Source organism: Anser cygnoides, chromosome 20 (assembly GCF_040182565.1).
Source record: "Anser cygnoides isolate HZ-2024a breed goose chromosome 20, Taihu_goose_T2T_genome, whole genome shotgun sequence".
NCBI lineage: Eukaryota > Metazoa > Chordata > Aves > Anseriformes > Anatidae > Anser > Anser cygnoides.
The window spans coordinates 3,890,313-3,903,332 of record NC_089892.1 but is presented as its reverse complement, the minus strand read 5'-3'; the positions used below and the strand labels follow the sequence as shown (position 1 = coordinate 3,903,332).

Genomic DNA, 13,020 nt, shown 5'->3' with positions numbered 1-13,020 from the left:
TCTCTCTGATTAGCTGGGAACAGGAAACCCTTTTTTTTTTCTTTCTTTCTTTTTTTTTTTTTTCTTTCTTTTTTTTTTTCCCTGTGGCAATACGTGGTCACGGCAAGAGAAAGTGTTGCAGCCTCTGTTTAAACCCGAGCCTGCTCCCAGTGCTTCAGTCAGCTCCGTTTCTGCGCCGTGATGAATGGGGCCCTGGGACGTGATACCTGTAACAGCCAAATCACTTACCTTGAAAATGCAAACCTTATGGAAAGGGAATCAATAATTCCTGCAGCCTGGGCTTTGCTGACACGCGGCCCGAGCCCGCAGGAAATAAACCCTTTGTTAATCTTTCTCAAGAGGCACACAGGCTCCTATAAAAAGCTCCTGAAGTAAGTAACTAATTACAGCCTGCACGAGGCTCCAGTCTGTCACCCCCGACAGCTCCGTGGGAGCAGGGGCTGCAGCGCCGCTGGCCAGGATGATGGACGAGTGCGCGCGAGCTCTTGGCTTCGCTCTGAAAGAGGAAGAATTAATGGGCAAATAAATTACAAATCAATTATTAAACCTTAGCAGCGTGCGGGGCCCTGCTCAGGCTGGGTATCAAATATACATTTCTAATTAACTCAACAACTCTTGTCTAATGTGCGCTGGATGCTGCCTACTGCTGGAAATATGAATTTTGGTCGCGCGCTCTAAATGGAGCCTTGCATTTGTCTCTTTCTGCTGCTCAGGTCTGTAATGGAGCACTTTTTGGGCGCAGAATACGCCAAGAGACGCCCGGCTTTACGCTGAGCACCAGACCAGCCTCGGGCAAGCCGTGGAAGCTGCAACACAGAGGGGGATGAATCCGACAGGGATTAAGCGCTTGATGTGCTGTGGGCTCTCAGTTGCTTTCCCTGAGCCCCGGATCCCAAATTCAGGCAGAAGCCACCGTGCTTTCCTCCCCTCCCTGCTTGTCTGGGACTGTCTGTCAGCACCCAGCAGTATTACCACGAGAACAACCACCGCCTGCTACCTGCCTGCGGTGTCTAGACAGATCCCAGGCCAGAAGTTCTTCCTGGAGCACTAGGAAAATAAAAGAGGCTTGGCAGATGGACTGCTGCATTTACACACCCACCTCTGCTATCCTCGGATGAATCCTGGCCTCGAATCACCAGCACCGCTGCTCCCGAGCGGCAGGGGTGAGGAGCCCCTCGAGAAGCTGGCCGCTGCTGGGGGCTGTGGGTGGGATTTCACGGGGCTTGGGATGGGTTTAACACCCGAGTCGCTGTAGGGCCAGGTAGTCCTGCTCCGTACCGAGGCGATATTTCTGCTGCTCACTAATCAATTATAATTCTGAGACAAGCTCCCATATGGTGCCTTTATAAATCACTCTCTCCAGTTATCAAGCCTGTCTTATTTGCCTGACAGGAGCTGTAAGGAGGGTGGTTTTCAGGCTAATGTTGACTCAAGTGCACAGAATGTGATTTATTTATAGAGTTTTATAAATTGTTTTAAAAGTCAAAATCTGGGTCCTCGAGGAGCTAAACCAAAAGCTGACGACTCATTCTGCAGCCTCTGCCTGAGCGTCTCTGTAAGAAGCCCTGGTTTGGGGGATCCGGCCTGTGAAAACAGGTCCTCAGTCACCGCGGGGAGCTCGGTGGGCACAGAGGAGCAGCTCTCCATCGCTCGCAGGGCACGGGGGTGCTGGGGACAGGCAGGACCGCTTGGGCAGAAAGCTGAAATTTGGAGGCTTGGTGGATAGGCTGGGCAGAAAGCAGGGACGAAGGGGCTGAGGGGAAACCAGAGCAAAAGAGAGGAGCCCTTTGACCCCTCACGAGAGCAGAAAACAGCCCAAGGTGCTTGGGGTACGTGCGGTGGTGCTGGTTCCGAGCACAGAGCAGAAAACCAGGGTACGGCAGAGCTGGATGCCCTTGCCATGGGCAAGACGGGGTAAATGGCAGCCCAGCGGGGCTCGGGATACTGGGGTTTATTTCTCGGCCAGATCCAAGCTTTTAACCAAGTCTGATATCTGACAGTGACTCTCTTGCTCCCCCCAGTGCTGCGTTCACCCGTCTCAGCCGAGGGGCCGAGGTCCCTGAGCATCCCGTGCCCGCTTCCTCCCCACTTTCCCACTTCCCACTTCTCCCCAAGAACGCTTCTCCAGGTCGGGGACCCAGCTTTTTCGCCCCGGTTTCTTTTCAGAAACATAAGCCCCCATTTTTCCCAGCCTAAGCAGCCGATGTGCAGAAGCACAGCGTGCGGTCGGCCTCCTAATCAGCCGATCTGGCTCTCGCCTGTTTTTTAATCATAGGTTTCGCGATTTGTCGCTTTCTTCTTATCAAAATTTACAGCCAGCCTGTGCCGGTTGCAGCCGATGGGTAACAGGTTTCTGCTGGAGGGCCCCGAGGTTCTGGTTTGCCATCCACCCCCCATTACGCACACATCCAGATATCTCCCCCCCCAAAAAAATCACAGTTATTTGTTTCACCTACACCAGCCCCGACCTACACGAATGCTCTCTGCTCAAATGGTTTTGTACCCGTTGCTGCACATTTTAACCCCTCTCCCACGGAGCTCTGGTTCTAGCTCCCGTATTTCCAGAAAGGGGGGGGGGGGAGGGGATATTTCCCCTCCTGACAGTGCTGAATAAACAGCGCTTCTCTTTTTTTCCCATGGGAAAAAAAAAAAAAATCAACCTGAAAGGAAAATCCAGAGCATTAACTTGGTGTCAGAAGGAAAGGGAACCTCCCTGGGCACGGTGCGTTCGTGGGATTTGCATGATTTGAAGAGGAATAAGAGGAACCCCGGTTAGGAAGCGGGGCGAGGAGGGTTACGGGCGGGTTTTTTGGGGAGGCAGCAGCGCCCTGACGGCACCCAGCTGCCATCGATCCGCCTCGTTCCCGGACAAGTTAGAGCCTGCACCTGCCTCAAAGCGCTTTTAGGGAGGGGTGGAGGAAGCCTGGGGCTTGTGAACACGCTGCTAAGGAGCCAAGCTTTTAAAGCTGGGACCTTGGAAACCCTCAAGGGTTGCAGGGTCGAAGCCGGGCTCCCTCAGCCATCGCCCGCTGCTCTGCGCGGTGGAAGCCGGAGCGGGGCTTTAACCTGCGATCCTCCCGCACGGGATTACCGGGGGCGGCCTCAGCGTGTTCCCACGGGTGAGAGGAGGGCTCTGGGGGCTCCGTTTTCCCCCCCCCCGGGGTGCGGGGACCCCCCCGGGGCCGTGCCGGGCCGTGCCGGTGGCCGCGCCGCGCTGCGCCCGCCAGGTGCCGCCCTCGCCCCGCGCATCCCCGAGCATCCCCGCCGCGCCCTCCCGCGGGCTGCCCCCCCCGTCGCCATGGCAACGCCTTGGCAACGCCCTGGCAACGGGTCCTGGACCCCCCCCCATCCCTCCTGCACCCATCACTTGGGTGTCCCCCCCCAAAAAAAAATCCCTGTCCCCTGCTCTGCCCTCCCCGGTCACCGCCCTGGGGGAAAAAAACTCCACGTGGGGCTGCCCAAAAAATGTCCTGAGTGGGGTGGGAAGAGAGTGGTGGGGGTCTGGGGGGGGAGCTGCTGCTAAAACCTAATCAATGTGTTACGCGGAGGGTTGTGCAAGGCTGAATGCTCCGCTGGTGCTGCCTCTGTGACTGTGCTGCTGCCAGACCTCAGTACCAGGCGTGTTGGTTCTTTCCTTCTCTCTCTGCCCCCTGTTCTTGTACTTTTCAACGGTCTGAGCTGCTTGGGGATTTGCACGGCGTGTGGGCAGAAGCGGCCGTTTCCAAGGCCAGTGGCTGCACGCTGAGCCCTCCTGTGCAGAGCAGCAGCAGCTCTGCCTGATGAGGGAGGTGATGCAGGCAGGCCTTGGTGCCGAGCCGGGCAGTGCCCTGCGACGTTCGTATCTGGCTGGCCTTGCTGAGAAGCAGCAGCACAGACTATCTAGAAACTCAAGCAAGTCTTTCAGATGGCAGACTTCCCTTCCTCCTTTTGCTTCTCCAGCCGGGTCTCATTCTTGCCCTGGGTGGAGACAGATTTCTGCTCCGCTGGGGATAGTAAAATTGTGCCGAGGGTAGAGCAGGGCCTTCGAGCACCGCCTGCGGGAGGAAACACGAGCCTCGGTGCCGTGCAAATGAGATGTGCTCCCCTGCAAATTAGATTTAGCCCCTTTTGTGCCTGTCCTGGGTAGAGTCTTACACAACTGAGAAATCCTTCAGCCTATTGCCTGTTGTGAGCAGGAGACGGGTGCATTGCACTCGCTGTCATTTCTAAACAGCTCAAACAAATCTAAACCAAAAAAAAATAAAAAGCCATGGGGGGCTGCAGCTTCAGCTCCTGCCTCCTCCCCAGCAAGGGCAGGACATGGGGAGTGGCTTTGGGTGAGCTGTATTTGCACTCCCTGCAGGCGGCTGGAAACCACCCCCTCATTGTTAGGAGTTTGATGCTCTGAAGACATTGGACGAGCCTTAATTTTGAGGTCTTTGTGTCGGTTCAGAGAGGAGTTTGGACCCAGCCTCTCAATAATCCTTGGCTGGCTGCATCCCTCCCCACCCCTCCCATGCAATTAGTGCGGAGGGCTCCCTCAGAAGTGCCCGACTCATTTTACTTGGGCCGTGTCTGGCTTATTCCTGGCCTGGCCCCCCCGGTCGAGTGGTGTCGCCGTGGGGTCCCCTGCGGCTGCAGCTCCCCGCGAGCTCCCCTGCGCCCATCGCTGCCAGCCCGGGGGCAGGGTGTTCCTGCGGCCACCCCGCTTTTTTAGGGTGGCTACGAAGCCTCAGGAAAACACCGCACAGCAGGATTTCTCCCTGGCTGGGGGGGAGACGAGGCTGGTGTGGCTGCCCCAGGCGCTGCTGCCTGCTCTGCCCTCCCCCTGCTGCGGGCAGCGTGCCTTCCCCCCCAGCATAGGGCAGGGAGAGGCTGGGGGGGGGGGGGGGGGAGCAGAGCCTGCCCCACTGGTGGTGTTCATCCCTTAAATTTCTGGCACCACCACGGCTTTTCCCAGCTCTCTGCCGTTTGCCTGGTAGGCTGGTCCCAGAGCTGCAGGGGTCGTGCGGGGGGACGAGAGGCGTTTTGAGCTGGGTGTGACCCCTTCTTCCCTTTCCTTGGGGAAAGGGAGCCCGGCACAGAAGGCAGGGTTTGAGGCACCTCCCCGTCACTCTGCCTTACCCTCCTCCAAGCCAACGCAGTAAATTACGGCCCTAATTGAAACCATGCCTGGGCTGCGCCGGCCTGAATTGTGGGGTGAGCGTTTCTGCTTGTGGGGGGGCTGTTTGCAGGGACAGAAGGGCTCCCTGAGCGTCAGTGAGCAGGGCTGGGTCTCTAATGGGCCGCTTGGAGCTCAGGCACCACCAGAAATCGTTATACCCTCCATCACACGCGAGGGGCAGCGGGGCTTGGATGGGTTTTTGGGTTATTTTTGGTTTAAATAACCGATGCGAGTGCCTCGTGTGAAGCTGTATGGATGTAAACTCAGCCCCAAACTCAAGGTCTCTGGGCAGGCAGAACTGCCTCCACGAAAGAGGGGGCACCCCATGGAAAAGGTGGCTCGGCACATCCAGAAGGTGCTCAGATCGCAAGGGGCTGGTGAAGGCTGTAGGGAGTCAGTGCTCTGATACGGGGCAGCAGCAGGTAAGGGCGCTGCTCCGAGCTGTAAGGTTGCAAGAGGTCCTAAGTGGCTGTGGGATTTCCTCAAACAGGGCTGTGCCCAGCACACACGATGACGCTCAGCGCTGCCTTGCTTAGCTCAGGACCGTTGCGGGGCTTGCAGCATCCCCATGGGGGAGGGAGAGGATGGGATAGGATGGGAAGGGTTGGGGTGGGATGGGGTGGTCCCGCAGCAGCGGGGGCTCAGCCCCTGCAGCCCCCGGGGCTGCTCTGAGCAGGGCTGCAGCTTTTGCTGCTCCCCTCCTCTGGCCGGGGAGCTCTCGCTGCCACGTGGCCTTTTCCACTACAGCACCCTCCTCTCCTCCCCGCCCCGCGTTGCTTCTTGCTTCTTTTTCTTTTTTCCTCAGGAAACATCTGGAAGCTGAGTGAGAAACATTAAAAGGGGGGGAAAAAAAATGAAGGAAAAGAAAAGAAAAGGAAAAAAGCAAGGGGGAGGGGATCTTGGGAACACCATATGATTTCACTTTCCTAAGACAACTGCAATTATGCCTTTGAGGCTTTACCAGTCACTGTAGATTCAAACCATGTTGGATGATGTAAGTGGGAAAATATGAAGGACCTACTGGCTGTTTGAGGAGAAAAAAAAAAAAAAAGGATCAGTTTCTGGCATTTTATTTAACATTATGAATCAGAAGAAGGGCGACAACCAGATGGACTTTTTCTTTATTGCTTTCCTAGGCTTGCTTGTGCCTTGCTGATCCCTTTGGAGAGGGGGAAATGCCTCCAGGAGCCTGCTGCTGCCTCAGCCCCATGGCTGGAGCTGGGGCTCGGCTGATCCCAAACCATCCTGGGCTGGGCTTTGCACTGAGAAGGGACTTGGCCTTTTTTTTTTTTTTAAGCCCAAAATCGGTGAGTGGGGTAAGCAAGAGCTGTTGGTCCAAAGGGCCCCTCCTGTGCCTGCCCTGCCAGGGTTTCTGCAGGCTCCTCTGCACGGAGGGAGGCTTCAGCTGGGGATAAAATGGCTCCGAAGGCTGCTGAGGGATTTGCACTCCCCCTGCCCCTCAGGCAATGCAGAAACCCTTGATTCAAGCAGCTCCGTGCACCAAAACCTGTCCTGGGGTGCACAGGGAGCATCCCCCTGCCTTTTCCCAGCCCTGCAGACAACCACGGGTCCAACTTTGCCCCACTTCCCACCCCAATTTCCTCCCCACCCCCAGAGGGAATTACGATATTTTTTTTCCCCTAGATAAAGCCCTCTGCGGTCTGTTCAGATAGGTCCAACACAAATATTGCTTGTTTTCAGCAACCATGAGGATTCCTGTTCGCAGGCAACTTCCAGCTCGCTGTGCCCGCTTGGTGCTGGGCCACGCTCGGGAGTTTGGGCTGTGGAGCCTGGAGCCCGGCCCTGGGATGGGGCCACTTGAAAGGATCAAGATGTTGCTGTCAGATTTAACAGACTTTCCACTGGGGAAAAAAAGCAGGAGGCTGCAGGAGAGCTGGGCTTTCAGCTAAAGGGGGGTGAAGCTGTCATCAGATAGGCTTGGGAATAAAGAAAAAAACGCTCCCACAGCAAGAAGTCAGGTGAGCACGTGGAGAGGGGCAAGGCAGTGCCAGAAGAGGTTGCCCAGAGCCAGCCCTGCTGAGAAGTGCTGGGGGAAAGGGGTGCTGCTGGAGCCCCTTTTTAAGGGGTGGGGTGGGGTTTTGGGGGGCATTTGCTCATCCCAGGTGAGAGCAGAGGAGGTTCTCTGGAGTTTTGGCTGAGGGAAAAAAAAAAAAGGGAAATTATTTCCTGATCTTTTGGCTACTGAAACTCAAGGTGTTGGTGCTCAGCTAGGAGTTCTCTGCTCACCATCACCGCAGACATGGACTCTGCATGTCTCAGTAAAACCAAGGCTTTTTGGAGGAAAACGTCCAATGCAGAAACTCAGGTTCCATAAAATTTTGTCAGGGGAAGTAAAAACAACAGCATCCCCGTGTCCAAGTCAGGCCTGGCTGTGCTGTGTGGCTGCACGGCTGCTGGTTTTGGAGGAGACCCGAGCAGGGCAGGAGCAATGGGGGATGCTTATAGCCTCCTTGGCACAGATCCCCTGTGCCAAAGTGCTGCGTGGTAGGGAAGCGTCCCCTCCCACCCTGCCTTCCCCATCATTAAGCAATGGAAAAATTCATCCAGCTTGAGTAAAAACTCCCCGCAGACCTGCCCTGCCTCTGACTGCCTGTCCTGCCCTGGGATCCCCACCCCGGGTGACCTGGGGGGTCCTCGTCCACCCCATGCTCCCTCCTCTGTGCCCACCCTGGTCAGAGCCCATGTGGGAAGGGTTTGCTGGGGTTTTCCAGGCATTGCACCACCGTCTTGTAACCTTTTCTTTTGCTTTGCTGTTTGAAACAGCAGTGTGATCCTGGCAGCGCAGAGGGAAATGGTGGTAATTGCAGGGAGCTCGTAAAACCCAGGGATGGGAAGGAGCCTGGGGGGGCACAGCCCAGGCACAGGAAGGCAGCTCTCCTCCCTGGCTCCAACCCTAAATCTTCTGCCCACCCCACCATCAGGAATTTTCCTGCATTTCTTTGGGGTTGATGAAGTCCTGAGCACGCTGGGTCACAGCAGCACCCATGGGACCATAATCCGTGGGTCCCTGGGGGCTGTGGGTGGGTTTTTCTTGCAGCCAGGAGGGCTCGTGGCAGGCAGCGCCCTGCCCCTACCGGCACAGCTGCATCGCACATCTGGCCCCGCGCATCGCCAGGGAGAGCAAAAAGAGCTTACTTTCTAAATGGACAGGAAGGAGGAAGTATTATCTTAGCTTTTTTGGACGGGGAATGAAAGTGGAAGAATTAAATGCCCTGCCCAAGGTCAGGGAAGCTGTCCGAGCTCCTGGGAAAGGGGCCAGACAGTCTGAGCTCCCTGGTCAGTGCTGGAGACGTGCCTGAGGCTGCCCCGCATGGCCCAGGGCTTGGGCTCACCCTGCTTGGAGCGGGGAGCCCCCGAGGACCCTGGCTACATCCGTGCCATGCAATGGGCCGAGGTTTGCTCCCGTGGCAGGTGGCACAGCGTGATGTGCACCAGGGGAACGGAGCCCTGCTCTGCCCCAGGGCATCCCAGCAGCCTCCCCGCAGCAGGAGCATCCCTGTCCCCCACATACCCCCCTGTGCCCACTGTCCCAGCAGCGCAGCTTTTCTGCAGGCAGCCAGACCCCAGCTTTTAATCTGCAGGCATCTGAAATATGCGGTGTTTCCTCTCATTTGAGCCCGAACACAGCCTGCTGGATTCGTGCTTCGGGTTCTGCCCGCATCAAGGTGCAGCTCGACAGGCAAAGGGGACCCTGCTTTGACCACGTCCCCCTGGGCTGCATCGCTGTCTCGCTCCTGGCTGGCTTTTAACTGGAATGGTGATGGCAGTCATGAGCATTATTAACTTCTCTTGTTATTAACCAAAAATAAGGTCAAAGTCCCTTGGGGATGAATGCTGAGTTTCCAGAGACTTTGACTTCAGAGTGAGGCCGCAAGTGAAGAGGAGGCTCGGGAAGAAGCAGCGACGTTTCCAGGGATGCCAAAGCCTTGGTTTTATTTTTTCTTTGTCCGGAGCCTGGGGCTAAGCATGGTGCACACCCAGTCATTTATTTAGCCAGTGAGATCTGCAAGGCTTCTGCGCAAAGCGTGCTTCCTTCTCAAATGCTGTTACTTGAAATTGAGCGTGAACTTGTGCAGAGCCCGGCTCCCCTCTGGCACCACTCGGAGTGCCGCCGGCCTCTCTGCAGCAAACCGAGACAGCTCAGGTCCACCCAGCCCGCTTGGATCCACTTTTCCCACATCTTGAAGTGTGCCACAGCTCTGGGAGACAACCAGGCCCCAGTTAAAAGCTCACTCGAGCCAATGCAACTCAGTTGCTCGCTCCAGCAGGCTCTGGTGAGGCTTGTTCTGAAGGCATGGGGTTTTTGCTGCTTTTGAGGATTGTCAAAGCCAAACCCCAGTTTCCTTACACACTGGAAACAACAAAACACAAATGTTCCTGGAAAGCAAATCCATCAGGACTGTGAACATGGGCGCACAACAGCTGCAGCTGGATTGAAGCACAGGCACACACCGGGGCACTGCAGACACCCAGGAGAAGAAGTCAGGTCCACGGGTCCCAATTTACAGCCTCCTCCTTGCAGCGCCAAATTCCCACTTCCATGGGCGATCTGTGCAGCCAGGTTACACCTCAGCCGGTCTCTGTATATATGTTTTTATTAACCTGACCTTTTCAAGCTGTTAACGCGGTCCGCGGGATGACGTCTTGAAGCCTTACAGGATTTTTTGGCGGTGGCAGTAAATAGCTTCTCCTGACATGTTTGGGGAGAGGCAGCTTTGGCCTTTCGGTGATACACCGTAAACAGCCTGCACGCCTTGCTCTCAGCATCCTGAGAGGCTTTGCTGGCTTTTTTTGGGAGTCTGCAGGGGGAGGCAGGAGTGAAAACGAGAACTGGAGTGCTTACAGCCTGTGGGAGCTCGCGGCCAGCCTCCGCCAGCCCCCTCTTTGCAGGGGATTCTCCTGCCCAAATGTCCCCTGTGTTGGAGACAGCCCTGAAGAGAGACTTAGGGACCTGAATCACACCCATTTCCATCAGTCGGTTTTTGATGTAACCCTTAAATCCTGGGCTCAAACCCCCCCGTGTTTTGAGATAAATGATTTTGGGCTACAAAAGCGTCCCTGGTGTAGGTGCAAATGACCCCGCTGGCAGGGCTGGCACCTCTGCGGAGATAACCGACCCCAGCCTCCCCCAGCCTTGGCTTTCCGAATCGCCATATGAAGAAAATATTATTCCTAACAGCAATTTTTTGCACAGGCTCTTCCCCTGCGCCCTTGCGGATCATGTTACGGTCCTAGCCTCCCTGTCTGAAGCCAAGACTAATCCTAAATCATGAATGGGTATTAGGCGGGGGGGGGTGAAAGCGAGGGCACCGCACAAGGCACCCAGGCAGAGGAGCTGGAGCCACTGGTCCCCGCTGGTGCCACTGCTGCCTCCCTGCTGCTCTTCCTCCTCCTCTTCCTCCCCCACCAGCTCCTCCTCCCTGGGGCTGCAGCCCCAGCTGAGCACCTGCGGGTGCGGCCAGCGCCTGCGCCCCTTAGCTTAGGACATTTGGCTCCGAAAGTGCTTAAAGCCTCGAATTCCCCCCTTTTTACCCAATTAAAAGGGTTTCAGAACTCAGCTTACAGCAGTTGATTCATTCCCCAGGCACATCCTGCTCGCTTGCGAAGGCAGAATGAGGAGAAGTATTTCAGTCTCTATCTAAACCCACGGCTTCAGCTGTCCCTTTGGTGGCTGGGAACTGAGCCTAGACATGAAATAATGAACTAAAATCCTTCGATGCATTGACCAAAGAAAACAAGCTGTCAAATAGAAATATTCCCTCGCCTCTTTTCGAGGCGTACCAAATCTCCTTCCCATCTGTACGTATCGTTATGGCGGGGAGGCAGCATGAGTAACTCAGCGTGAAATTGTCAGCGGCTGCATGCGATGCTGTTTGTAGAGCATAAATCAGTCTAGGGAGTGAAAAGCGCTGTCCTCTTTCTTCCAGGTTTGCTCAGCATTTTATACCTCTGCGGGGGTGTTATGAAGGAGATTTTTGGGTGGATTAAGCCCACGCCCAACGTTCGCTGTTAGGGCCTTAATTGGGTTCAGTTGTTTTTGTCCCATTTGCGTTAGGCCATAGCAGCTCCCTTTCCTGAGCTCCAGCAAACCCCAGCAGAGTCAGTGACTGCACTTACGCACAGAAATGCTGACGGAGAGGTTGAATCTCCCCAGGTTTGCCTGCTTTCAGCTTCTGGCTCAGCTTGGAGAATGAATGAGGCCAGGGTGATTTCTTTGCGCCTTCCGTGGATGTGCCTGAGAATACTCCAGCAAATTGGGCAGGGATGTCTGGGTGTTGAAAACCAAACACTGGTTTTGAACGGAGAACTTTGCGTGCTGCAGTGCTTACAGCCAGAGCCTTCGCTGCTCTCCCTGGGGCAGAGGGAAAAGCCCTACAATTACTCTGTCCCCGTTTAAAGATGTCCTGAACCACGCAGCCCTGCACTGAGCGCTCCTCAGTGGAAGGAGGGTGTCTCCATCCTCCATCTGGAGCACTGCAGGCGCAGGGATGTTTGAGGTTGTCCGTTATCTGCCAGCAACTACGTGATTGCAGGTCCCATTGGAACAATTCAGGACACCGCGGTGATGGCTCTGATGGCAGATCCAGGGCAGGGTGGGCTGCTGTGTGGGCTGCTCCCTGCTTCGGAGAGCTGGGTCTGGTCCCTAAAGGCTCCTTTTTCTCTGTCTGCTTCAGCACTGCTGGCTTTAGGGTTCAGATCTTTACCCACTAGAGGTTTCCCTGCACCCCCAGCCTTCCCGCCTCTCTCCCTCTTCTAGAAGCAGACCAGAGATGATCTCTGTGTTTCTCAGAGCTTGCACAGCTCCTGTACCGCAGTAGCTGTTCAGACTGCACAACCGAGGCCGTGAATTCTCAAGCAAAGCAACGATTAGTGCAAAATTTCCTAGACAGCTGCTTCCATCTGCTCTGCGGGTTATTTGTATTTGCTTAGTGCGGGTAGCAGATTTTTTGATGAACTCACATGGTTTCTCGCAGTTGAGTTTGACAGAGTGAGATGGGCCATTTAATTTAAGCCAGTTCCTCCTTTATTTATTTATATATTTATTTTTTTGCACTGAGCCTAGCCGAGATTTTTGTTCCTGACTGCATGACAATGCTGCGTAGAACAAAACATCCGAGGAGACGCAAGCTTTAGGAATGTCTCGGATGCTTGGCTGATGAGCTGGAGAGATGGAATGAGCTCTTCGCACGGCTTCGCGCTCAGCACAATCCCTGCGTTTTCATGTGGGTTCGCTACGTGGTGCAGGTTCCCCGCAGCCGCCCAGGGAGCAAACTCCTCCTTTCTTCCCCTCTTTCTCCTGCTCGGGCTGTGAATTGCCGGCGGCCCTGGGGAGCACCACAGTGCGTCACGACTGACCTGCAAGCAGAGCTGCAAAGCCGGGAGGAAATGCCGATTCGGGGGCGGTTTGGGCTCGCTGGGAAGAGGCTGCCTTTGGGAAAGGGGTGGCTGCCAGAGCCCTGGCCTGAGCCAGAGGCTCAGAAACACTCCTGGGGGACTTCAGAGCGAAGCGTGCCCCCCTCCAGGAGCAGAGGCTCCAGCAGGTCCTGCGTCACCTCCTGACACCCCCCCGGGAGCATCGCGCCCCGGCATGGGGAGCTGCAAAGCCACCCTGGGCTGCAGCACTGAGCGTGCTAGGGAGCCAGAAGGAACTCAGACACCGATTTATTATTTTTATTCATAAATAAAGTGATTAGCTGACCAGGTAGCACAAGGTTTTCAGCACCTCCTCGGCAAATCCGGGTTACTAGGGCTGACTTTTATGTGGCATTAACATTAATGCTCTTCACCCGGTTCTTCATTCATGGCTGTTCCGACAAGATCAACTCATTGATTGCCAAATACTTTGCTGCTGGGAC

The 13,020-nt window shown here is 55.6% G+C and overlaps 1 long non-coding RNA gene across 1 annotated transcript; it reads left to right on the top strand.

The window, feature by feature from the left end:
* Positions 1–2,761: 2,761 nt before the first annotated feature.
* Positions 2,762–9,569, top strand: LOC106044138 (uncharacterized). Its single transcript, XR_010826126.1, has 3 exons — positions 2,762–3,119; positions 6,280–6,450; positions 8,975–9,569. It is a non-coding gene; the product is annotated as an uncharacterized lncRNA (long non-coding RNA).
* The last annotated feature ends 3,451 nt before the right edge of the window (positions 9,570–13,020 follow it).